Below are 27,095 nucleotides of genomic sequence, written 5' to 3'. Positions count from 1 at the left end.
CTATGTTCCTATGACCTCAGCGTGGCATGTTAGGTTCTGGTAGCATTTGTTGTAGTAACATGATTAGGTTCTGGTAGCATTTGTTGTAGTAACATGATATTGGGTACTAATATATGCATCCTCAATTCTTGTTTTTCAACACTGTTTTGTACACAATAAACTATTTCCTCTCTTTTATTTTTCCAAGACTCAGAATCGAAAACACCAAAGCATGAAATACGTAAGATGCATGTGAGACCAATAGCCCAGCCAGTTAAGAAATTGTACTTCCACATAATTTCCCTTTTATCTTTTAACAGCACAATCCTATGTATATATACAAAGTAAGTCCCATTGTGTTCAGTGGCGGGGGGGGGGGCTTTCTTATAGGAAAGGATGCTTAGGATTGCAGTCTAAAAGAGCTTAAGATCAAGTCACTGTTTCAGTATTGGACCTGTGACTGTTGGTGTGGTATATTCCCCAGACTGGTGTGCACATGAAAGAGTTAAGTGTATGCATTTCCAGTAACCATACCATGCACACCAGTGAAAAGCAGGTACATCTGAAAATATGTGCATTTAGTACGTTTGGTCGTGTGCTAGTCCACGCAGTGGGAAGTACCCCTCAGAGGAGGAAGAAATGTAATTGAATCTTTGTCCCTGCAACTCCGTCCTTAGCCGAAGGTTCTTAAAGTGAATATTTATTTCTAATAATTGGTTCATGTCCCTCAAGGCCAATGGAATCCCTGTGCTTCATCACATGAGGATGAACGATATAGCTGATGAACTGTCTATGCCATAATGGCTATTTAGAGAGCTATTCTTTCATTCATACACAAGGGATTTCTGCACATGTGGCAGATCATGTTTGTTAATGGGGTTTGCCGCATCAGTGGGCATTCATGGGTAAGAACTTATTCTGTGTTGGTGAGATCAACGTTACTGATCTCTTTACCGATAGTTGGAGAAAATAAAGTCATACTGTTTAAGGGGCATAACAGTCTACAACTAGTATAGTGCTCACAATTGTCCTATTAATTGCTGGTTAGGAGTAGCTAACACTTAAAAATTGAAAACCAAAACATAAACACTGTCATCTTGAATAAGATGAGAAGCAAACCAAGTTCCTTTTTTGGGATATGTTTGCTTAAAATGACTTGTGAACATTCAGGGTTGGAAAATAGGTAAATAGATCTTTAATACCTTTCCCCCCATTCCAGTGCTTCTGCATGCTTCTGTGTGTGGCTAATTGGAACACAAAGCAGCAGTTTCTGTCTTGGAAAATGGAGGTTCTGTGCATTTGCTCTTAAAATGCAAAGTGTCTCCCAGATTGCAAGCCAGTCTATGCTGCTCTATTATTGGTATTCCAGTGCCAGTGTTTCTGGTATGTCTGCTTAATTTCTTGCTTCACTGATTTACAAATGGTAGAAGTAGCAGGGGATCATCACAGTGGTAGAGGGAGAGAAAAAACCTAATCTCTTAACAGCTAGCAGGCAAAAGGCCAGAGAGCACAGTTATCGGAAACAGCAGACTGACAACTGAAAACACAGATGATGGGCGATAACAGGAAAGCTGGAAAGCTAGGGTAAAATGGCAGGTTATTGGCGCTTAAACGTTTCACATTGTTCTCTGAAGAGAGGACGTTTTATTTTGGGGTTTGGGCACTTGGAACATGGATGAGGAAAATCGCCAGGCAAGAACTCTCCATTTCCTTATCTCCATATGTGACACATGTAGCAGCTCTTCTTTTTCCACCCTTCCCATCAGCCAATGGATTTTCTCTTCAGGCCTTGTGATAACATAGGGGGCCTTTGGGAGAAAGCTATTGTCTGGTGTGAGCAGGAGGACTTGGTGTCACTGCTGAAGGCCGCCTCCCCCTCTAAGGGTTGGGATAATGAGGTGGAGCTGCTGCCCCCACATACCCAGTAAGCCATGGGGGCCACCCACATGTTATTGAGGGTCACCTGTGCCTGCACACCATTGGGAGAGGCCCGGGGCCTGGTCTTGCCTCAGAACAACTTAATGCCATTCCTGCTTCAAAGACTCTGGGCTGAGGAAAACAAGGTCCAAATCTGGTTCCTGGTACAGCCACCCATAGCCTGACCGTCTCATTGAGGGGAACTTCTAGTTGCATGTCCTGCGATAGTGTTCGAGTCACTGAAGGAGCTGCCATCTGGAAGTACTCTAGACATCTTCTTCAGAGGACAAATGAAGATTGTTCTCTGGCCTGTAGTTCTTTGTGTCAAACCTTTATTGCAGACATAACTCTACCAAACATGTTTTTTTTTTTTTTAAACAACACCACAGAATGGTAAGGGTAGCTTAAAGCTTTTCTCACAAAGAAATATGCTGCTATATGGATATATATTGCTAGTGAAAGAAGTAGGTGGTTTGTAACACTGTCTGGCACAAAAGCAAAGATTGTGAATTAGCAGTGCCTTTCACTAGAAAAGATTGCCATACTTTTCAGACACAGTGATACTGCTGGGGAATATGTGTTGCTGGGGAATATATGTTCTGGGGAGCAGAACAAAGCAGCAAATGAAGCAACTGCTACCTCACAGCTCTCAGAACTGACATTTAATCCCCCGTATACTCAGAGGTCATTCACACAATCAAAAACTGTGTTCTACCCAGGTTTGGGAGCTGTGTGTGCTCCCAATTTTCAGTTGTGTGGAAGCAGGAGGAAAACCTGGGTAGAAGTGATTGTGTGGAAACAAGGTAGGAGGAAAATCTACTCAGGTTTTCTTCCTACCTTGCTTCCACACGATCACTCCTACCCAGGTTTTCCTCCTAGCTTGCTTCCGCACAACTGAAAATTGGGAGCACACACAGCTCCCAAACCTGGGTAGAACACAGTTTTTGACTGTGTGGATGAACTCTCAAACTGATAGAAAAATCAACTACGGGGTCAGAGCAGGACTTTTTTTGTGGTGGTTTCTAATCTATGGAACTGCTCCCCAGGAGATTCAGCCCCACTAAAATATCACATGTCCTTTGAAGGAAAACACATGTGCACCCTTCCGGTACACACATGCATGATCATCAGTGGGTGACTGCAACATCAAGTGATGGCTTGTATGAGTTAATAGGCCATCAAAGAGAAACATCACAGACAGAACTTTAAAATCTCCTCACATTAACTCTAACTGGGGTAGGACCAAATATTTTCATCCCCATCCCTTTTGGGCAAAGTTCGTTCAGCTGCAGGCCTTTTAGAAGTGAAAAGTAAGCAAGCTGCTTACTTTCCTGGGGGCCCCACAAAAGTGGCTGTTTTGGAGTTGGGGAGCAGCTTAACAGTGGGAGGGTGACTCCCCCCCTTTTTAAATGAACAATGCTAGTGTCTCTGTGGACAGTGGCAGTTACAGCATTTCAAGTGCTAGTCCTCTTCCTTAGTGGCTGCTGCTGGCTGTCATCCCCCTCCCCACAGAATGCTCTGGGAAAGTGTCATTTCCTAGTACTTTCTGGGAAAGAAAATGGCAGCCAGCATCTACTGGGAAGAGATGCAGCACTGGAAACATTGCTGCCACTGCCACCCACAAAGACACAGTGGGATTTTTCAGTTAAAAAGGGGGAGGGGGAGGGGAACTGCCCTGTTGCCACTGTAATCCACTTGTTCCCCCAATCCTGAAACTGTTTTGACACTTTCCTGGGTTCTGCCCTCAAAAGTGACAAATGTCCTCTAGTTTCACTGAAGACAATTTCTTAGGAAAAAATGAAGGATGGCCTTTGACCCAGCACTGCCTTCAATCACATGCTTTTCAGTAGCTTTTAGTTTAGTTTAGTTTAGATAAAAATACAGTCAATGACCAGACAATATTAACAGCAGTAGATGTCAAACAACTAATCCAAGGCTTTACGGACGCTTAAAATAACGATAATCCAGCTAACTCAGGCCGTAGCTTGCAGACAGCAAAACAATATTTTCCAACATTCAAAGAAATGGCATCATTATTATCAGACAATAAAATTTGCGAATAGAAAGCATCCGAGTGCCCTGGATATTTTGACAGCAATGGTAAAATTAATCGAGCCTGAGCATCTCTATAATATGGACAGTACAATAAAACATGAGTAGAAGATTCAACAACCCCAGCTCCACATGGGCAAACCCTGGCCCCATAAAGAACCTTCTTGAATTTGCCTTCAAGAACAGCTGTGGGTAAAATATTAAATCTAACTAATGTCAAGGCTCTTCTTAGCTTGGGAACCGTGATGGAATATAGATAATTTGCAGGTCTCAGCAGAGGAGAACCACTGCTAAGAAAAACATCTCTTGGTAAGCTGGCTATATCCTCTTGGAGATCTAAATCTATCAAATGTTGCACCAATATTCTCCTGGCTTTTTGATAGCCCACTGACAATAAAACCTTGCTTGAAAACCCAATATAGGGCAGCTTAAGCTCCAGTGCTTTTTTCCAACTTGACTCAAAATTATCAATTAATATCAGTGGAGCTAGGCCAGCTGAGGAAAAGTGAAGTTTAAACCAATACACAAATGTGCATTTCCAAATCTTAGTCTTCATTTTAAGAAATCCCAACTCTCACTTTTCAGTAGCATCAATACACACATTCAGCCGCTAGTCATCAAATATACCATAACTGAAAGTACAGAAATCAAGCGATGTTCTAGGCCATAACAGATGTGATTAAGAATGTTGATATCTAAGCCCAAATATTCAACATCCCAAAGAAAGAAGCATCCCTCAAGTGTGCAATTTCCCTATCCATAATCACTTTGGCCCAGTAGGGGGCAATCCTGCCAAAGAACTTAGTCAGTTTTTCTTTATTTTTTTCAAGTGACCTGAAAGACACAGTTATAAAAACAAGAATGACTTTTTTTTTGTTTGCTTTATAAGCACAACCTTTCATTCAGGAGACTGAGGAGCTGAAGTAAACGAGCAAAAAACACTGCTTGCACAATCCACAAGGACTGTCAAGCTCACAAGGTTATCCACTATTGGAAGGTCTGAAGAGAAAGTGCGGCCATATTACTGCCACCTCCAATCTTCTTCGGGCTGACCTTGAGCTTCAAAATAGCTGACCATGCGATTTGAGTTTGCGTAGCATGGCAATAGCTTGTGGGGGAAAGCAGCCAGAGAAAAGAAGAGCAAGAAGATGGAATGAGGACCACCTGGTAAGAGCATCTTTGCTTGTCTTTGTAAATCTCTTTGTGCCTTGTGCCTTACAAGGAGTTTGTTCATTCAAAACGCCTTGACAGGAACTTTATATTTGAAAATAGAAACAACGATTACTCTGATGGGTCTCCTTTGATTCTCTGCTGAAATAAATTACCCACTTCTGATGGCTCAGCAGCATGAATCATTCTGCACTCTGAAATTTCCAGTTGTTGTTATTTTATTTTGAACGCATGGAACTGCTAAATACGGAGCCAGACCGTTGCTCTATCTAGATCAGTATTGCCTACATTGACTGGCAGCAGCTCTCCAGCATTTCCAAAAAGGGTTTCCCAGTACTAGCTGAAGATTCCAGGGATTGAACCTGGGACTTTCTGTATAGGAAGAATGTGATGCTACTGAGTTACAGTTGCATCTGCTTTAAAAAAAAAAAAATCTTTAAGATTATTATATCCCACCTTTCTGTTCCTTAAGATGTCCGAGGCAGCTAACAATAACCAATTGTGATTTAGACATCATACACAAGGAGATAACCACCTTATCTTTTGTCTGCAACCATAGGCAGCCTGTCATTCATGGGCCTAAGTCTCAGATTAATGTTGTCCCCTGGGCACAAAAAAAGCTGATCAACACCAAATGGCAGGAAAACAGTAGTTCTTCCACATCATTGCTTTATGAGGTACCTTGCTAATCTGAGTTCAACGAAGCTCTGTACAGCACAAAACTGTAGGGACTACGAAAGAGTGTAGACGTACCTACCGTACGTGGAAAAAGTTATATGCGTCTCTCCACAGCAGCCCAGAAAGATTGGAAGGTGGGTGTTTTTTTTGGGTTTTTTTTACAGTCAGCAAGCTACTTGAGAGAAGAATGGTTGCATTCTTTCTCAGCCAGCCAAACATGATTGAAAGAAACACAAGCTTCCAAAGCTCATGGCTTGATCTGACAGAAACAATGAGGTACAATAGTGTTATTATTATTATTTATTGAAAATATTTCTGGCCCACCAAGGCGGCTTACAGCAAACAATTTCAAGCAATATTCACTGCAACAAAATCCTCAGCAACATGAAAATGGCGGTCAGTAAAACAGCAGATCAGTTAGACATATAACCCATCAGATAGTAAATACTATCTCCCAGAATGGCTTTAGGCATAGTTCCTGATGAGGAACTTTCTAATGAAAATGTGGCAAAAGTGGACAAGAATGGGCAAGTGTGGAAAACATTTTGGTCCTCTAGGAAAAGAATTAAACCACATTAATTAATGAACTTAGAATTCTGGTGAAATGATTATGAATTTTTTGGGGGGGTGGGGGGGGACACAAGTAATTGTGAATAAAGAGAAAAACTAGCAGTAATGTCTGTTGGATTGAAAAGTGCACCAGAGTTTTTCTGTGCCAAATTTATTTACTCCAGCAGACTGAATTTTCAAACACAGGCTAATATTATGATATTACTATTATTATGTAATTATAATATATTTTCTATTATAGGCTAGCCAGACAAGAGGAGTACCATGTGTTGGCATGCCATTCTGTCTTCTGTAGTTAATAATCCTAACTACAGGATGTCCATGGAAATGTGCATTCTATTACAATTTTAAATCAACCAAACCAGACATAATGGAGCCGACCATCTACATACGTGCCCCATTCGCATATTAAGTAGCAGGGGGGCATCTATTTATACAAAAATAAGTGCAAAAGGGAGGGAAGGAAACCCACCTCCCCCCAGCCTTGCACTCTGTTGCTTTGAGCAGTTTCCTCTCAGCAACTTCTGGGGGAAGTGATGTCAGAAGTGTGCTAGACTAGGAAAAATTGCTTAAAGCAAATGAGTGAAGCAAGCAAGGTAAGCAGAGGAACACTCCTATTAATTTACAAATAGACTCCCCACTTCCATCTTACATGTGAACAGGCCAGATATGTTGATAAATGGAATGTGTCTGCCTGCTCTTATAATTCACACTTGAACACTACAAGTTTTTCTGTTTTTAGAACAAGAGTGTATGAGACCACTAGGGAAGAGTAAATATTAACAGCATTTGTAAAAGGCAGGGTTGCACAACTTTGGCCCTCCTGCAGACGTTGGGCTACACGTCCCATCATCCCTGACAGTTGGCCATTGTGGCTAGGGATGAGGGGAGCTGTAGTCCAAAAACAGATGGCAGGTCAGAGTTGTGCGGTCCTCCTGGTATAGGGCTTTCAAGTACTCAGTGCTTCACATGTATTAGCTTGTTATAATCCTTAATCACCCTAAAAGATAAGTGTTATTCTTTCAATATTGCAAAGGGATTGCTAAGGCTGAGAAGGTATGGCTTGCCTAAAGCTGTGGAGAGAGAAAGAGCATCATGGGAAGCCCCAGTGGCATTTACCCCTCCCAAGCTTTGAGATCTCCATGAAGTCGAAGTGGCCAGACCACGTTCACCACACACCACACTCCTGCAGGCTCTCACACTTCTGGATCCACTAAGAAGACTCTTGAAAAGTGAGAAAATGGGAAATGAAAAATTGGGAAATGAGCTCCTTGCCATGGCCCTACATTGAGGTGTCATACTAAAACCTCTTGATCTTCCCAAACATGAGAGATGCTGAGGATTCTGGCATCCTCAGGGTGTCTCAACTTCCCATTGGGTGAACAGATGATAATGGTAAAGGTAAAGTGTGCCATCGAGTCGGTGTCGACTCCTGGTAACCACAGAGCTCTGTGGTTGTCTTTGGTAGAATACAGGAGGAGTTTACCATTGCCATCTCCCATGCAATATGAAATGATGCTTTTCAGCATGTTCCCTATATTGCTGCTGCCCGATACAGGTGTTTCCCATAGTCTGGGAAACATACCAGCGGGGATTCGTACCGGCATCCTTTTGCTTGCTAATAAAGTCATTTCCTCACTGCACCATTAGGTGGCTTGAGCAGATGATTGCTATGCCCATATGGCTTAACTCTGATTTGAGGAAAGGTCTCTCCCAGCTTTTGCCTCCTCTGCAGCTGGAATGCTTTGAAAAGCCTCTCTGTTTACATGCTGTGGTCAGCATTTTACCATCAAATCATAGAAAATGTGAATCGGAGAAAGATCTGTATTTCTTGGGCATTATGTTGTTTTGGCATTATTGATATGATTACTGAATGTTAAAAATCTGCTGAGAACAATAACAGTTAAAATATGGTTATTAATTCATTTAATATGCCATTTAAACGTGTCCCCAAGCATATTCCAGTGCAAAAGGTGGTGCGTTCAGCAACTTTAGATGGCAGGAGTGTTCATGCAAAATTTGGTTTCTGTAGGTAATTTCTTCAATAAACTACCAGAAAATTATCCCCACCCCAGCATATTCCAGTGTAAAAAGTAGTGCATTCAGCTAACTTAAGTGGCAGGATTGGGTGTGCAAAATTTGGTATCTGTAGGTAATCAGGAAGTATGATTTTATTTCACACAAACAAACAAATTATTCAAAATATATAACGGATATCAACAGCATGGTTGCTGATATACAAGGGCCTTGATGTTATTTTCCCATGGAGTGAAGCCATTGATTCCTTCTCAGAAATAAAACAAAGCACCTTTAAATACTTTCCTGATCTGCCAGAAGAATTTTACTTGTTTGCTTAAAAGCCACATGGGGACATCCCAACCCACATTCTCTACTCTGCCTCCAAAATTCCTGAGAGAACCTATTTTCAGAGGGATTGTTGACTTTTTGCATTCATTTATTAATGACCCACTGTGCTGAATCATTTGCTTCCAACTGCCTTGTGCACATATTAGACTTTTCTTCAAGCACACATAAACTGCAATTGTAGGTCAGAGCAGGGGCAGTCTAACATCTCAACACAATGTATGGAATCCCAAACTGTTTGTGTACCCAACAGCCACTCACCAAACATATTTAGATAACTGCACCTCCATTTCATGACTGACATTGAAACTATCATTAAACACCAGCATCCTAAGGCATACAATGACAAAGGCGTTTTATACGAAATTCGTGTTTCGTTTAAGCAACAGGCCTCAAAATAAGCTCTCCAGATGAGAAGCGGGGGTGGGGGTATTATTCAGTCCTGCCACAATAACTGTTTGCTCTTTTATTCATGATGTTGCAGTGGGTAAAATTAGGCAGTGTGACCAGTACTATCCCACTGGACATAGAGCATGGCCCAGAAGAGCCTGGCTCTGAATAGGAATTGTCCAGCTATGATTAATGGCTAGCAGGCACCAGAAACAAATCCCAGAGTGCAGATTCTGTAGGATCTAAGAGAGCTCTTTGAAAGCAATCAGGGAAATTAAAATATGCAGATAATCATATCTTGGGACAATCAAGAGTGCTATTTCTACAGGGCAACACTGCATACTCTTCTTTAGCCTCCCCTTTCCCCATTTGGCCCAAATAATTACAGCTAAAGGGTATCTCACACTCTCCCTTGTGAGAGAGCGTGCAGCCACGAAACAGAAGCACCAAGAAGGAACAAAGAAGAAAGCAAGATAGGCTTAGGAAACATGTAAATACCAATGAAACAGACCTGGAAGATGGCCGACTTTGACAAGTATTATCACACCAGCCTGTGTGTGCATCATAAAAGTAAGAAAAATGGAGAAATAAAGCAGCCAAAGGTAAGTCTCTGAGAATCATTTATCAATGATAAGAGGCAGAAAAGCACAAGACAAATCTGAAGGCCCACAATAATTTGGTATTTCTTTATCGATGAAATCCTGTGCATCATAAAAAATATTTGATAGAAATTTCACGAGCAAAGCAGAGTTCATGTATTGTGAAATTTGATTCATGGACAATGAGTAGACCTAATTCTAGAAGAGATGTGGGCTTCTACTAGATCAGGTGTTTCCAATGGCCTTTGGCTAGGGAAGATGGACGTTCTAGTCCAACAATGTCTGGGGACCCTAAGGGTGGGGACCCTAAGTCCTGTACTAGATCTGTGGGATGTGTGGATGTGGAACTGAAGGCAGAAATGCACAGGAACCTTGTGAGATGTGAGGATATGAGCCATGGTGTATTGGAAGTGGTATGGATGGGTAAGGCAGTGGAAGCAGTGCTGGACGGGTGGAAGTGGACAGACACCAAAAAGCACCTGCCATCAACTGCACTATGGAACTAGCTTCTTTGTTATTTTTCCAGGATCAGCTTCTAGCACAAGCATCTCATTTGTCCAATGAGTGTGCTGCCTTCAGTGGGTGGGCTCACATGAATGTGACAGGGTGGCTTCCTTGATTAGGGATGTGCATGAGCTTTAAGATAGAGGAGAGCAGATCTGCTCTCTGCCGCTGCATGCAGCTTCCTGCTGGGGCAGAGCGCATCTCTATAAGGCCCATGCAGTGTCCTATGTGGATGCCATGTGAATGCTGACACCACACAGGGCTTCTAGGGACACACACTGCCCCAGCGGGAAGCTGTATGGGGCGGTGGAGAGCAGTAAAGGACCTGCTCTCCTCTTCCTTAAAGCTCCCAGGCTCCAAAATGTGCTTGAACCGCAGTGTGAACCGTAGTTCGTGCATATCCCTATCCTTGAGCAAGCACCTTTTCAAACTCTGGACCCCTGCAACTATAAGAAATAACTATCTGTAAAGCAATTAATCATTGTTTGTTTTAATGTGTGCCTTTGCTTCCTAGTTTTGTATCTTTGCTATGAAGATGGTTAAGAACACTGGAAATTTTTTCCCTTGGGAATCTCATATTAGAAAAGAAGCAACAGCTGTAGCCAACCAGCCAATTTTGGAAATGCATGTATTCTCTAGCAACCTGTTCACGCCTATATTATTTTTTTCAGAATATATTTTGCCTCTTTTCTCCATAAACTGTGTTCTCTCCCACTTGCTCACCTTTGGGATGCCACTTTCATCAAAGAGGAAATCTCCTCTTGTGTGTGGGAAGCACATCTTTACTGTAGCTATGGGCAACGAATGTATGGAAAAGCCATTTCCCTGATGTCTGACAGTCATTGGTCATGTTAGTCTCTCAGTGTCATGCACTAAGTCTGTTCCCTTGGGTAGGTACCCACACATGGTAGAGGCAACTTGTTTCTCTATTTCAAAGAGATGCTTTGCCTTTACTGGCACAACATTCTACCTGCCTTTTAATGGAATGTGGATGCAGTTGTGCAAGAGTGCTCTTGCGCAATTATTGTGCAAAGGCAGTCATGTGATGGACAGCCATTGGAACAGCCAATTCTTGTGACTTGTGCAAGAGCAGTCATCCACAACTGTGCACTCATGTTTTGTTATAAGGCAGGTGGAAAGTTGCACAGTAGGTCGGGTGGCGAAAGCAAGGTAGTAGCTGGCCTCCAGTTTCTTTATTAATAAAAGATTGACGCAGGGGCGTAACTACCATTAGGCAAGGGGAGGCGGATGCCTGGGGGCCCCCACGCCTCGAGACCCCCCCCCCGAGGCAAGTCCCATGACTCCCCAACACCTGCAGAGCTTTGGTGACATGGAAAAGCCAACCCCAAGTTCGGAGCAAAGGCGGCATGCATGCAGCAAAGTCCTTGTCTGCAGAAGCAACTCTGAGCCGGGAGCGCTCTTCCCCATGGCAAGGGTGGGAGGGATGGGGTTAAAGCGAGGGAGTGGAGTTTTCTAGAGAAGCTGGCAAGAAGCCTTCCGTGAGGACAGTCCCCCTCCCCTCCCTCCGAATGCAGCCTTGGCTGGATAGTGGGTGTGCCGCAGCCAGAAGGGAAGGGAAGGGAAGGGGGGCAGTGTTGAAAGTCTGTGTCTGAAAGTCTGGGGGCCAGTGTTGGAAGTCTGTGGGGGTAGCTCCTGCGAAAGGAGATGTTTCCTCCCTGATATTATCTCACAATGTCCCCTAAACTCCTCTCCCCCTGCCCCAATTTCAACTTGTGCGGGAAGTTATTACCATGCATCCCATCTCCTGAGTATTAAGTACTCTCTCTCAGTTCTGGACATGTAAAGGTAAAGTGTGCCGTTGAGTCTATGTCGACTCCTGGCAATCACAGAGCCCTGTGGTTGTCTTAGGTAGAATACAGGAGGGGTTTACCATTGCCATCTCCTGCGCAGTGTGAGATGATGCCTTTCAGCATCTTCCATGTAGCATGTGTATAAATGTATCTGTAAGGGACAGAGAGGAGTCATGAGATTTCATAACCCCATGTGAATTAATGACCTATTCTTCTATATAATTAACTATATAACTGTATAAATATAGTTATATTTATATTTATAATGATATAGTTATAAATATAACTATATAAATATCCACCATATTTATAATGGGGATGTGAGTGTGAGTGCACTATATATTGTGAAGTGTGTGTGTGTGTGTATTAGTGAGGGGCCCATTTTAAAATTTTGTCTCTGGGCCCACTCCAGCCTTGTTACACTCCTGGATTGATGAGTAGTTATCAGCAACATACATTTGATTGCTAACTTGATTGTTAGTATACATTTGAGTTTTATTATATGTCTTGTATGCACAATTTCGTGCTCTGTTGTTATGACTGCTGTTGTTATTGTTGTTATATAGCAATTATTCACTATATGAAGCGGGTTATTGAGCATAATAAAGATCTGATTAATCTGAATCTGAACTTGATGCTGAAATGAGCAATGGAGCCATTCTTTCTGTTTGCTCAAATAAAGGATCTTTCTCTGATTTAACAGCAACACGACTCTCTGATTTAACAACAGACCTGGCTCTGTACTAACCATGGATCCTCTAGTATAAAGGATATTTTATCTTAGTGCAGCAATACACTGAAATATAAAGAAAAGTGTGACATTGGAACTAAATCTTTCTATTCTGTGGTCTGAACAGAATGCAAAGCCCTTTCACTAACAAGGAGCCATTGAGCATTTAAATGTCAGTTTGAAACTACTTGTGGGCAGCTGCTCATCACAAGTACCTTAAAATGACAGTGTACCATTTCAATGACTAATCCTCTTTTTGTTCTCACCTCCACACGGGTTCTATGGCAATGACTGTAATTTGTTATAATGTGGTGTGTTGTAATGATGCTACTTACATTAGAACCCACAAAAAGTTCTTTATTTTTCCAACAAAGCATCCTAACAGGTGCTGGCAGTGACAGGTGGGGGTATGTATTTACTTGCAGGGATGCCTCCTGCTTCACATGGAGCAAGCCAGGTCAAACGAAACAGCGAGGGCAGAAGAGGAGGTGAAGTCAGAAAACGGAGCTGCTGAAACAGGGAAAGCGTCGCCTCAAGAGTCCTGTCGATTATCTTTGTTGAAAGCCACCACAGGTGCATCCAGACAGGACTGGAAGAGAGAGGTATGGCTTGGCTGAACTCTTAACTTGATTGCAGTTTCCCACATGGTGGAGTCCACTTGGATCACTTTTGATGTGGTAAGTAAAGTCAATTCAAGCTAATTTTACAGTCCAGAGCAACTTTCCGCTCACAGAAGCTGGGAATTTGTGCAAACACAAGAAGTTGTCATAGCTTTGTTGCATCCAAATGCACATCCATTCCAAGTGCTGCTTTGCACAACCAAAGTAGGGAGGCTGCAAACTGCTTTTGCCAAGACTGTGCTTTTTAACAGCACTGTGTTAGTGCTGGCTTGTTTCTCGCAAAGTTGCACAAATTGAAACACCACCACCACCACTACTAATGCTGCTTATATACCGCTCTTCAACCAAAGTTCACAAAGCGGTTTACAAAGGAAAATACATAAATAAAATGGTCCCCTGTCCCCAAAGGGCTTACAATTTAAACAAGAAACATAAGAGAGACACCAGCAACAGCCACTGGTGGGATGCCATGCTGGTGCTGGATAGGGCCAGTTGCTCTCCCCCTGCTAAATATAAGAGAAACACCACTTTAAAAGGTGTCTCTTTCCTCAATTAGCAGGAGTGTTACACTATTCTGTAACACTCTTACACATGAATGCTGTCCTGCATGCATAGAAAGCTGCTGAATGAGACCTGTCCCCAAAGGGCTCACAATTTAAACAAGAACCATAAGAGAGACACCAGCAACAGCCACTGGAGGGATGCTGTGCTGGGGCTGGATAGGGCCGGTTGCTCTCCCCTTGCTAAATATAAGAGAATCACCACTTTAAAAGGTGTCTCTTTCTTCAGTTAGCAGGAGTGTTACACTATTCTGTAACACTCTTGCACATGAATGCTTTCCTTCTGCATGCATAGAAAGCTGCTGAGTGAGACCATTGGTCCATCTAACTCAATAATGTCTACACTGACTGGCAGCAGCTTCTCCAAGGTTTCAGGCTAGCATCTTTTCCAGCCCTACCTGGAGGTACAAGGGCATGAACCTGGGACCTTCTGTATGCATGCCAGGCAGATGCTCTACCACTGAGCTACAGCCCTGTCCCCTAAGGGGAATATCTTACAGCAGACAGTGCTCACATCACCCATCCAAATGCAAACCAAGGCACACCCTGCTTAGTAAAGGGGGCAATTCATGCTCGCTACTGCAAGACCAGTTCTCCACCAGAGCAACAGTTCATTGCTTTGGTTGTGAGCCACCACATGGAAAACCTGGCTGTGGCTGACACATTGAGCACTGTAACTGGAACAGAACTGTGTTGGGGCTGCAGTGGGGCTAGAAGGCAGTCCCAATGCCGGAGAGAACCCAGCCATTGCACAATCAGCATTATAGCTGTTTCTCCCATGGTCATGCATGGGAGAAATAGCAGTAACACTGATTACATGACCACAAGTTCTCTTCAGCATGGGGGTTACCTTCTGGCTCCACAGAAGCCCCGACGCAGCAACTCCATTATGGTGCGCATTGTGTCAGCCACTGTGATTAATGCAGTTTTCAAATCACAGCACACCGAGGCCTTGAAAAGCTTCCAAAAGTCAACAGGGAGAGGAGATGACAAGCTCTAGTAAAGCTCCGTCTAAATTACACCGTTTTTTAAAAGGTCAGAATCTCAGCATGCTGCTCTTAGAAATTTATCCTGAAATCAGAAATGATTATTTGGCCAAAGGCAGTTATTCAGTAAAGTGTGATGCATCAAGGATAGTCAAAAAGTGGATTTGCAAAGTTAACAGCTAAGTCCAGTTGGTATTATGCTCAATTTGCATTAAGGCCTATTTCCAAGCAGCTTTCTCTCTTGAACAAATCCTAGTAACATCCTCCAGCAAGCAGGTACGAAGCTATTAGAAATCAAGCCACAAGGGCTTTCCATGTCATTGTGCTCCCTTTTGTAATATGCTGGGGAAACAAGAGACCTAGAAATGTCAGCTGAGCGCTGAGTCGTTAGAATCCACAGCCTTCTCATGCTGATCAGTGTTAATCCAGTTTGATGCAAGGGCAAATATAGCATCCTTATTCGCCCCTAGCATCTTATAAAAAAGCCTGAGTGCTAAAAATAATCCACATTTGTTGAATTGCATCAAAATAGTTAGATTTCTCCACTTAAACATAATGAAATTTGCCATTCGTTTCCCCTGCCACCACCCCTCCACGTATGCATGGCTATTGCAATTCTTCAGGGGCTAGCACTTCACGCTTATTGATGTTGCAATCTGAGTTTTAATTGTAGGCATTTTTAGGCATTTTGTGCCTGCCCTGTTGCTTTTACCAGCAATCAAGTCTTTACAACTTAATGCAACCCACTAACAATGATGGTAATAATCCTACACATTTCCTGTAACTTGAGTTGCAACAGCAGCTGCTTTTAAACTGACTGGCAGACGTTTAAATCATCTTGCCAGATTTACAGATTTCCATGCAGAATAAAGGGGGGGGGGTTAGGGCATGCAAGATCTTAACCTGTGCACCCCCAGACTTCTCCTAAAAATTGTTTTTTTGCTGCCACTGGCTAGCATTTTAGAGGTAGACCCGGTACCTGAACCCACAGCCTGGACTCCCTAGGGTCAAGAAGGGGTGGTCCATCATGTTCATACAAGAATTCATCTTCCAACCACAAAGGGGAAACCCCCTAAAATCTGAGAACTTTGGCCAAAGAGTGGTATATAAATATTTAGTAGTAGTAATAAAATATCCCAGAGCATCTCCTTAGCATAATGACCAAAGCGGGCACAGGTACAGCTGAACATAGTACTTTCCCGCACAGACTAGAGTTAAAACAATAAAATACATAAAAACAAGTAAATGGTCTAGTTGGTTAAGTAAAAAAATAAAAATAAAGGAACAGTTCAGAGGCAATCAAAATGGAAAGAACACGATCAAAATACAAAAGCATTCTCACTTGCATCCTAGGCTTAGATGGAAATAGTTTCCCTTTTAAGTCATATTGCCAGATTTGCATCTATTGTAGGCCACCATGTAACATGAGCTAAGTATGATATTGCCAGCTGGACCTTTGGAACAGAAATGAGGGCAAAATCAAGAAGAATCCTGAAGGCTCTTCAGCTAGCTGACATTATTGCATCATCACCTCTTGTTGATCAGTGATATTGTTTTTATATACTTGGACTTTGAACGTGGGGCAATCAAAGGACAGGATGTTCAATTTAATGTGCCACCGGCTGCAGGACTCTCTGAGGTTCTGTGTAATCTTTCAAACGCGGACTTCTTTATTGACATAATCATTTTAATCTGAACTGCACTTATACTTTATTGCAATTGAGACAATTGTTCTTTGTGGTGTTATATTGGATTTTGCTTTCCCCTCCTGGATCCAAACCTCTTAAAAAGGAGACAGAATAATAAATGCTAAATGTTACAGACTAAATACTTGGAAATCACAACTGAAAGCGCAGGAACATACAATCCGTTCAATAGCTTCACCACAACCTTCATTTTATGCCTTTTGAATTTGTCTTCAGCCATGGATTTCTTTGTTTCGTTTCTGTGCTAACTATAATATGGACAGCCCTTTCCATGGATTCAGTGATTACCGATAAAACAAACAGGCAACCATTAGCCTTTGAGTCAAATAAATTATCAATGTCAATAAAGAAGTAGAGTTTGAAGGGATCACAGGGAGCCACACGTGATTGCTGTTTACTCCACTCTACCTAAGCAATAGGAACATAGGAAGCTGCCATATACTGAGTCAGATCATTGGTCCATCTCTCTCAGTACTGCCTACACAGACTGGCTGCGGCTTCTCCAAGGTTGCAGGCAGGAATTTCTCTCAGCCCTATCTTGAAGAAGCCAGAGAGGGAACTTGGAACCTTCTGCTCTTCCCAGAGCGGCTCCATCCCCTGAGGGGAATATCTTATAGTGCTCACATGTAATCTCCCATTCAAATGCAACCAGGGTGGATCCTGCTTAGCTACGGGGACGTCATGCTTGCTACCACAAGACCAGTTCTCCTCACTATAGAAAGTACCTTACAGTATTTGCCCAAATAGAAGTTAACCTTGAATTTAAAATGACCTCCTTAAAAAAAAAAAAAAGGTTACATTCAGACTCCACAGTTTCTAACATCAACGGATGTGGGAAAAACCTAGTCTTGGATTCAGGTAAAATAGAGTACAGTATTAGTTCCATGGAATCTCTTCACAGCGGACTTCAGGATGCAGGGGATACTACCAGAACCACAGCGGGCTTCACATCTGTTTATTGCAGTCTCCCCCTAGCAGGGGCATAGCAAGGTTGGAGGGGGCCCAGAGACAAGATTTTAAAATGGGCCCCTTGCTGATATACACACACAAACACACTTCACAATATATCGTGCACTCACACTCACATCCCCATTATGAATACGGTGAATATCTAGTTCACATTGAATCTAGTTTTTTTACTCTCTGCTCCTTCCGATCTCCAAGGGACTCAACATAATTCATAGGGGGTGCAACATGGGCGGGTGGAGAGTCATGTGATGTGCCTCTGGGGGGCCCCTCGAGGCAGTGGGGCCCCAAGACGAGTGCCTCCCCTTACCTAATGGTAGTTACGCCCCTGCCCCCAGTAGTCTGCATGGAGGTATGGAACTTGGAACTTTCTGTTTTAATTAACTATGATTACGGATGTAGATTTTCTCAAAGTAACCATTTTGTGCCAAAGTAACCCAGATTCTGAACCAAGAAAAGCTGAGAAACCTTTATAAATTATTAGATTTGGCATATTTGGTTATGCTGCATACATGTTTTTGGAATATATGAAACTGCTTTGTCTTGAGTAGCACCATTGGTCCATCTGGCTCTTTGGCAGAAGCACTCCAGAGCTTCAGCAGATGCCAGGGATTAAATCTGGGGTGCTCTCATGCAAAGGCGTTTTATCACTGAGCTATAGGCCCTCCCATCTTGCTCCTGCCGGTCACAGGAGTGTCAACGTCCCACCAACACCATTTGTTTTAAAAATATTACCAAGGGGCAAAATCAAAATAAATGAATGATCCTTGTCCAGTAGGTCTTTTGGAGCCATCCACTGTAAAGAAAAGAGAATATCCCTATCCCACTGAAACAGGGGTGGAACTCTCTTGATTCTGATTTATTCAATAGTTACACTTTCCCCCCTGCCCTTATTTCTACATGAGAATTTGTCCCCCAAGGGCTCACAATCTAAAATAAACTTTTCTAACAAAATTAACTTTTCCAAAAGATAAGTGAGGATGTGTTTTATCCTCACAAAGCCCTCTGAGGGAGGCTAAACTGAGAAAGAGTGGCTGTCCTAAGATAACTTTTAAATGCCATGGCTGCACAGGGGTCAGAATGTAGGTCTCTTTTACTCTTGCGGATTCTGTAACTGAGCAAAGAGGCACCTTTTAAAAGTGGCGATTCTCTTTATTTATCAGGGGGAGAGCAACTGACCCTATTCATCCCCCCAGCACAGCATCCCTCCAGTGGCTGTTGCTGGTGTCTTGTCTTATGTTTCTTGGGAGCCATTTATTAATTATTAATTATTATTATTTTATTAATTTGATTTCTATACCGTCCTTTCAAAAATGGCTCAGGGCAGTTTACACAGAGAAATAATAAATAAATAAATAAGATGGATCCCTGTCCCCCAAAAGCTCACAATCTAAAAAGAAACATAAGATAGGCACCAGCAACAGTCACTGGAGGTACTGTGCTGGGGGTGGATAGGACCAGTTACTCTCTCCCTGCTAAATAAAGAGAATCACCACGTTAAAAGGTGCTCCTTTGCCATGTTAGCAGGGGATATTGCCATATTAGCAGGAGATATTAATATTAATTATTTATATCTATGTAAACTGTTTTGGGAATTTCTGTTGAAATTGATTGATTGATTGATTGAGTGCTGTCAAGGTGGTGTCGACTCTTAGCGACCACATAGATAGTTTCTCTCCAGGATGATCTGTCTTCAACTTGGCCTTTAAGGTCTCTCAGTGGTGCATTCATTGCTGTTGTAATCGAGTCTATCCACCTTGCTGTTGGTTGTCCTCTTCTTCTCTTTCCTTCAACGTTTCCTAGTATTACGGACTTCTCGAAGGAGCTGGGTTTTCACATAATGTGTCCAAAGTATGATAGTTTGAGCCTGGTCATTTGTGCCTCGAGTGAAGATTCTGGATTGATTTGTTCTATGATCCATTTGTTTGTTTTCCTGGCTGTCCATGGTATCCTCAAAAGTCATCTCCAACACCAAAGTTGAAAAGTATCAATACTTTTTCTATCTTGCTTCTTCAAAGTCCAGCTTTCACATCCATAAAGTGCCACGGGAAAAACCATTGTCCAAACAATTCTAATCTTTGTAGGTATAGAAACATCACAGCATCTAAATATCCTTTTGAAGGCCTTCATTGCAACCCTACTAAGTGCTAGTCTTTAGGGATGTGCAAATTGGTTTGATGTCGAGCCCGCTCGACATCAAGCTGGTAGGTTTGACAGTTCGGGGTTGATCCGAACCACCCCTTGTTCATTCTGACCTTGGACAGACACACACACCCCGGCCTTTTGGGGGGTTCACGAGCATTTTTTAAAAATATTGTTTTAATTTAAATTTTGGGGGTCTGCGGAGGTTCCCCCTCCCCACTGCCAGCCTTCCTCATGCCAAAAGTTGCCCAGTTTGGGTTTTCTCCAGCCCTTTCCGGGCCTTTCCCCTGTCGTGGTGGCCATTTTGGAGGCTGCCGTGCGTGTGCAATGAGCCCCTGCATGGCTGGGTCATGACCAGGTGATTTTTGGCATGAGGAAGGCTGGCGGGGGAGGGGGAATCTCCGCTGGCCTCCTCCATGGCCTTGGAGAAGCCCCCCAGAGGGGATAAGTACTATTATTATTTTTTTAAAAACCCAATGTTCACAAACCCCACCAAACCATACTGTGGGGGTTCAATGGGGGAGAAACCAAACTGGTCTGGTTTGTCCAGTTTGGACTCAAACCGAACCGGGCCAGCTGGTTTTGTGCGCACCCCTACCAGTCTGCGGCGTATTTCTTTACTGCTGGATCTTTTACTGTTGATGGATGATCTTAAAAGGCAGAAGCTATCCACCACTTCAATGTCTTCATTATCAATTGTGAGACTGGTTGCTGTACCCATTGCCAATAGTTTAGTCTTCTTTACATTTAGTTGTAGTCATCCCATTTTTTCACTGTGCTCCTTGACTTTGTTGAAAAGCAGTGTAGAAATATCTAGCATATTCATATGCATAATAGCTGTGAGTTCTACTGTTATTTTTCAGTGCTTTATTATTATTATTATTATTATTATTATTATTAGTTGTTGTTGTTGTTGTTGTTGTTGTTGTTAATAAGTTAATTTCTATACTGCCTGACTCCAAAGGCTCTAGGCAGTTCACAAAGATGAATACAAAAAACCAAAATAAAACAAACTGTTAAAACAACAATTGAAAACATTCCAAGATTACTAAAAGCCAGGCTAAAAAAAAAAAAAAAAAAGCATCTTAAAGGCTCTTTTATAGGCTGATAAAGATATTAAGCCATGAATGTCTATAGGGAGTGCATTCCACAGCTGTGGAATTCCACAGCATTCCATGGATATTTTCGTTTGAAATAACTATTATAATTGCTTTCCTTTCCAAAGCTCAAATCTGGTTTATTTCCACCAAGAAATAGTAATCATCATTTTGGTCACCAACCTGCTGCCTTGGCAGTCAATATATCATTGTACAGTATAGCACAGTGCACAGAAGTGGCAAGCTAGAGTAGCTGCAGGAAGCCCAGGATAGGCTGCTGCTGAGATGTCAGAAGCTGTGCCCGCCTTCCAGTGCAACACTGCCCAGGCTGCCTTCAGAAGTGGATCATCTGCTGCACACATGCTTCTTTTGGCTGCACGTGCACAGTCTTAGGATGTCCGCCATAATATCTCGTTTCCATAATTAGCAGCCTCTGTGTTTGCCGGGCAATGGATTGGGTCCAGTGAAGCCTGCATGCATGCATACAGTGTTTCCACTTGTGCATCGAAGGGAGGGAAGAATTGTGCATCCAGCAGCCTCATTGGGTGCTGCTCTAGGGGGCCACTGACCTTCCAAGGGGCTTTTCTTGTGGTAAACAGGCTGGTGGGGTGGTGTCTGCCATCACAAGGGGGGGTTAGAATGTCATCATGTATGATGAGAAGCCCCCTTGTGCTTCTCGAACTCCAGGTGGGGGGAAATGAACATCAGACTTATTTTTCCTTTTCAGTTTGCTGAAATGGATTATTATTATTTCCATCAGACAGATACGAAGGAACCAGTCGAAGTCTGCAGAATGGTGTGTGTGTGTGTGTGTGTGTACACACATACACACATACACACGTCAAAATCTTTTAAAAGGTTGTTACTATCTGAAATATCAGCATCTCGTCTCCCTGGGAGACAGCTAAACCCCCCATTTATCTAAATTATCTTGGTAATATGACAGAGTGATTGCTCACTAATGGTCAGTAACAGGTTTCTTTGTCATTTTCCTAGCCATTACCTCCTCCGAATGAACTCCAGAATAAGCTTCTGAGTCGCCGTGACTGGAATATCAACCAAGCCTTTACAAGCACGGCAATTTCTATTAAGCCAGCATACCTAGATATCAGACTTTTGCCATTTTCATTTATGAAAAATAATACTCTTCCATTATAGAGGCTGATGAGCTTAGAGATAGTTTACTCTTAAACAGACGAGAAGCCATATTTATTCTTCACAGCTGCTTTCTGTTTTCCTGCTAACATATAATACACAGTAGCTCTACTCTGCATAGCCTCACTGCGAAGGATGCAGCTGATGCTGATATTTACTGGGGTTTGTAGCCAAGACAGCTGCATTTTTTTTCCTTTGTTTGATTTGGATGTTTAAGTCCATTTGCCCTTTTCATGGGCTATGGAGAATCACTGATCACACAGCCAGGCTGAATCCAATTTTACCCGCTGAGTGTTTTGAAAAGCCCTTAGCTGAAAGCTGGCAAATGGACAGACTTCTCAAAGGGTAATGCTTTTCCAGATCTTCAGGTTTAGCATGGATTTTCAAGGCCTGGTTTTCACATTACCATTTCAAGTAACGACAATGTCTCCCATGTCTCTCTTTGTGTTAAGGTAATTAAAGAGATATATATAACAAACATATTTCACATCTGAATTAACACACACACACACTCCTAATTTATACATAATTCCAGTTTATTACCACAAGATGGTCTTGTGACAGCGAGCATGAATTGTCCATTTTCCTATGCAGGGCCTGCCTTGGTTTACATTTGGATGGGAGACGACATGTGAGTGCTGTAAAATATTGCCCTTAAGGGATGGGGCCATAGCTCAGGGGAAGAACATCTGAGGTCCCAGGTTCACTCCCTGGCATATCCAGGTAAGGCTGGGAGAGACTCCTGCCTGTAATCTTGGAGAAGAAGCTGCCAGTCGGTGTAGACAATACTGAACTAGATAGATCAATGGGCTGACTCTGTATAAGGCAGTTTCCTATGTTCAGAAAAGCAGCTGTTGATGTGTATTTACCATATCAGCAACAACTGTTTTCTATGTATGAAGCTTGGCCACATTAAGAAAAAAAAAGGATCTGACATCCTGACTAATGCTGTGCTTGCACAAGGACATTGCACCAGCACAAGGTTGCTGTACCAGCTGATCGTGCTAAGTCTGATGCTTGTGTACCAAGGCAAAGGCAAAAATAAATAAATCTGAAAACATATTTGTGCAATCTGTGGGATGCCTCAAATGTTTTGCAGGGAACTTTTGTGAAATAGTGTGAGAGCACAATTTTGAGCATCATCGTGATACACAATCTTCTTACACTAGTGCCACTGTCTTCATTGCACAAGTGCAGTGTTAAGCCAGGATATTGGTCTGTGTCTACAGTTCATGCTTCCATGCCAACAATGTCCAGGGAATGATTGTACTGGCTATTGAATATTGCAAGATTGGTAGTCCTGGGGTGATTCACCTGACATCTTCACTAAGGTTCTGATTTCAGCCGGCACTATTTCAGTGTGGCAGGATAGACAGAATATAAATTTAGGAGCTTAGTGTTGGGAAACATTAAATCATTCTGCAGAACTAATGATAAAGGAACTTAGTATATAAAGCTAGGCTCTAATCACAGATCCACTTCACTAGATGTGTGGACCATTTCATGCATGATGCAGTGGCAAACCCAGTTGGATGCTTTCAAAATTATCTTATCTAAATTGTTCCCTGGATTTTGGAATTCTAAACTACCTGGTCTTGTTTCTGGATTAGAACTGCTACAATAGGAATTCTCCACGGTTCCATTTTTTCATTTCCAAATGTTACATGAAGCACCATGTGTGAGACTGTGCACATGATGGTAAGCTAAATGTTACAGCCAGGGCTGTGAAGTACCCCACTGAGATCCTGTTTTTAGAGGTATCTGCACGGGAAGCATAAAATCTGTTTCCTGTTGCAATCATTGGGCAGTTGGAACTATCCTATCCCGGTTTCACAGAAGGGCCCAGAAACAGAAAGCAAAGCAGATCTACAGGACCTCGGAGAGCTCCAAGGAAACACGTTGGTCCAACAAAGTCCCAACTCCATCTGCACTTTTTAATGTCTCCTGGCTCCAATTGCTCCTCTCAGGCATCACCTCTCTGTTGCAGAGTGAAGATCCTTAGTCTACTGCATATTTAGCTTGATGATTCATGAGCGTTCATGGGCTATAGATTTAATACTGCTATGTTTGCAGAGCAGCTTCTCACATCCAGCCTGTATCACATTTCTAATGCCTGGACAGAGAGATGCACTCCTCCACTAGATGTAGAATTGAGCAGAAAAAAGGAATGACTGGCAGAAAGCACCTCATTGTGCAAATGCATTGCTTCATCATTGCCTGTCACTTCTGTTCAAAGTCAAATCTCTTAGTTAAACGTGGGGAGGGGAATGGTTAGAGACAATAGAGGCCTCTTGCAGGATCACAGACAAAAGCTGTGTGTCAGCCCACCTCTCCATACAAGCCGGAGGAGATGAGAAATTTGCAGGAGAGACCCTATAATTACAGTTCAAATAAGATTGTCACATGGCACATACAATTATCCAGAAAAATCACATCTAACTGCTTCTTGTGAAATGTTAGGTCGGTTATAACAATGGACCGTAGTCTGCCTATCAACTCTTGCAGTTCCTGCAGTCTAGTACCATCGACTGTGGACATGATCACAGGGGAAACTGACTCATAGAAAGTGCTCTTCCTCTTATGCACCTCAGATCTATGAACTAATGTCAGGGTTTGCCCAGACACTGACTGAAAAGACCGTATCAGAGGAGCAGGAGGAGCCCACCTCATCTTGGACACCTGATTCCAATAACCTAGATACGCAGGAAGCTGCCATTTCCTGAGTCAGACCATTGGTCCATCTAGCTCAGTATTGCCTACACTGACTGGAAGTGGCTCTCCAAGGTTTCAGGCGGGAGTCTCTCTCAGCCCTACCTGGAGATGCCAAGGATTGAACCAGTGACCTTTTGTGAGCAAAGCAGATGCTCTGCCCCTGAGCTACAGCTCCATCCCCACCTTGGATCCCTCAGGACTGGAGCTGAAACCCTCCAGAAGACCCTGGGGCATTGCAGACTCAGCACCCCTTAGTGGGGCTTCTGCTTCTGCCTCTGACCCCACTCCATTGCCCTCAAGTCTCCAGGGGTTGAGGAGCTGATACACCAGGGCATAGCTCCAGTTCCTTACGGGGGTGGGTGGGGCTTGTGACATTGTGCATTTTCCAGTACTGGTCGTTACATATGTTATTTATATGTGTTTAAATGTTAATGTATAGAACTGCATGTTGATGTATGTGCAGGAGGTTGACTGACAGCAGTAGCAGAAGTTAGACCCCTGCAGGAGAGACAGGGAAAAATTCTGCTCAGAATGCAAGAGGAGACCAGAGCGTGAGAGTGAGAGATCGGTGACAGAAATTAGTTGGAGGACCGTTAGTCGGGGAGAAGGGGAGCCAGAGGCTTGGAGAGACAAGGGTTCCGAACAGGGGAGATTTCTTTGGTGAAAAGAGAAGCAGGGCTAAGGTGGAGGCAGAGGTGAATCTCTTCTTCACTGGGAAGCCACTGGCTGTTCAGAGGAAGACTCAAAAGTGCTCAGGAGCGAGGCTGAGCAGTAACCCCGGTAACCAAGCCAGGCGTCTCAGAGGGGGAAAAGATGGTTAACACCTCTATAAGGTATAACACTTTGAAACCACTATGCTTAAGGACACTTACACCTCTAGAACTTGTGACCATCATGCTTAAAGAACTTCCATCAAGCAATAAATCCTGTTATTTAGTTTTATCAAGTGCGTTTTGTTTCCTCTCCCACCTCTCCTGAAGAGAGACCGCAACACAACTATACAAACAAAGTCTGTGGGGGCGGAGGGGCAGGTATTGACTGAGATACTGCCTAATCGGATCTGAGTGGTGGCAGCAAAGTTACCCTGAAGCAGGGAGAACCCTCACCATCCTCACCATGCTCACCATGCTGGCTGCTCCCTCTGGATGGACCTACTACTCAGGAGGAGGGCAAGGCTGGCTCTGGCACCTCCTCAGGTGTAGGGCTGAACTGAGGAGCCCTGATGGGTGGGGCTCTCACCGACTACATAAGCCCTCTGTTCACATCAACCCTCTGCTGGTCCAACAGCTCCACCAGAAAGCTGGTGATCCCAACTACTTTGTTGCCTAAGGTACCTTGCATGACCCAGGTACAGACAACTAATCATGCATATATGGTTACATATACAAGCCCTTTCTAGCAACTGGCATCCAGTTTGCAGCAATGCTCTCTGATGCCTGTGATTCAGAACCAAAACCTAGTCCCAGATTTGTCAGATGAAGACACAGTAATATATACACTGCTGTTGTCAGGTCTTGAGAAAGTCTGTGCCTTTTAACACAAATTTGCAAGTTAAAAATATTTTAAAGTGACACTGGCCTGCCAAAAAGAAACAGCAACAGGAAGATAAGTATTGTTTCAGTGCTGTAGGCTGCAAGTGAAGATTGCTTTCATTCTTGACCCAGGTTCAAACATTTCAGAGAGAAACATAAACATTGCCATAAACAGGCAATAAAAATGTCAGGAGGACCTGCTAAAAATCAACAAGGTCTGGTTGCTGATAAGGTTTCCTGCTGTCCACCCAAATATGTGATGCCTGACCTTTTTCTGTGCATATCAAGATAAAATAAGGCAGGGCAGAAGTCTAGTTGAATTTTGGAGTGAGGAACAAAGATAAATCAAGATCTGATAGGACAGCTGACTCCTGGTGCTTCCCTGCCAACTACACAAATCTCTGGAAATGCAACTGCAGGTGTAAAAAGGTGAATGGGTGGCCAAATATGGGTGGCTTTGGTGTCAGCCATGTGGAGGTAGTCAGTCATATGGAAAGCCACTGCACCAGCTGAATGTGTGAATTGGTTTTGCAGAACTGCTCCATGTCTCTAGGATTTCCAATAGCTTGACACTTGGTGGACAATAGGATTCCTCTTTTGTGGCCTTTGAGATCCAGTGGTCACTCCAAAGCCACTAATGTGTACCACACCCTGTCATTCTGGGTGTGATCTAAAACAGTGAATGACATCCAGACAAACTCAGTTCACTGACCTTCCCTTCCCTCTGAAGTCCATTGTGCCTCCCAAAAATATGTCCTTGATGTGATTCTCAGGGAAATATTTTCAGGAGGCACAGTGGGCTTCAGAAGGAAGGGGAGATCAGTGATCATCACTCCTCCTCCATAGTGCCAGTGC

General features: G+C 43.1%; 1 long non-coding RNA gene across 2 annotated transcripts; it reads left to right on the top strand.

Moving 5' to 3' along the window:
* The first annotated feature begins 1,825 nt into the window (after window positions 1-1,825).
* LOC128331833 (uncharacterized) lies at window positions 1,826-25,650 on the top strand. 2 transcript variants are annotated; one of them, XR_008310452.1, is made up of 4 exons: window positions 1,826-2,289; window positions 4,838-5,115; window positions 13,190-13,366; window positions 21,838-25,650. It is a non-coding gene; the product is annotated as an uncharacterized LOC128331833 (long non-coding RNA). The 2 variants fall into 2 exon arrangements; XR_008310451.1 differs by having other exon boundaries at window positions 13,190-13,441.
* The last annotated feature ends 1,445 nt before the right edge of the window (window positions 25,651-27,095 follow it).

The sequence above is a fragment of the Hemicordylus capensis genome, chromosome 6 (genome assembly GCF_027244095.1).
Source record: "Hemicordylus capensis ecotype Gifberg chromosome 6, rHemCap1.1.pri, whole genome shotgun sequence".
Classification (NCBI taxonomy): domain Eukaryota; kingdom Metazoa; phylum Chordata; class Lepidosauria; order Squamata; family Cordylidae; genus Hemicordylus; species Hemicordylus capensis.
This window is presented reverse-complemented; position numbering and strand designations above follow the sequence as displayed.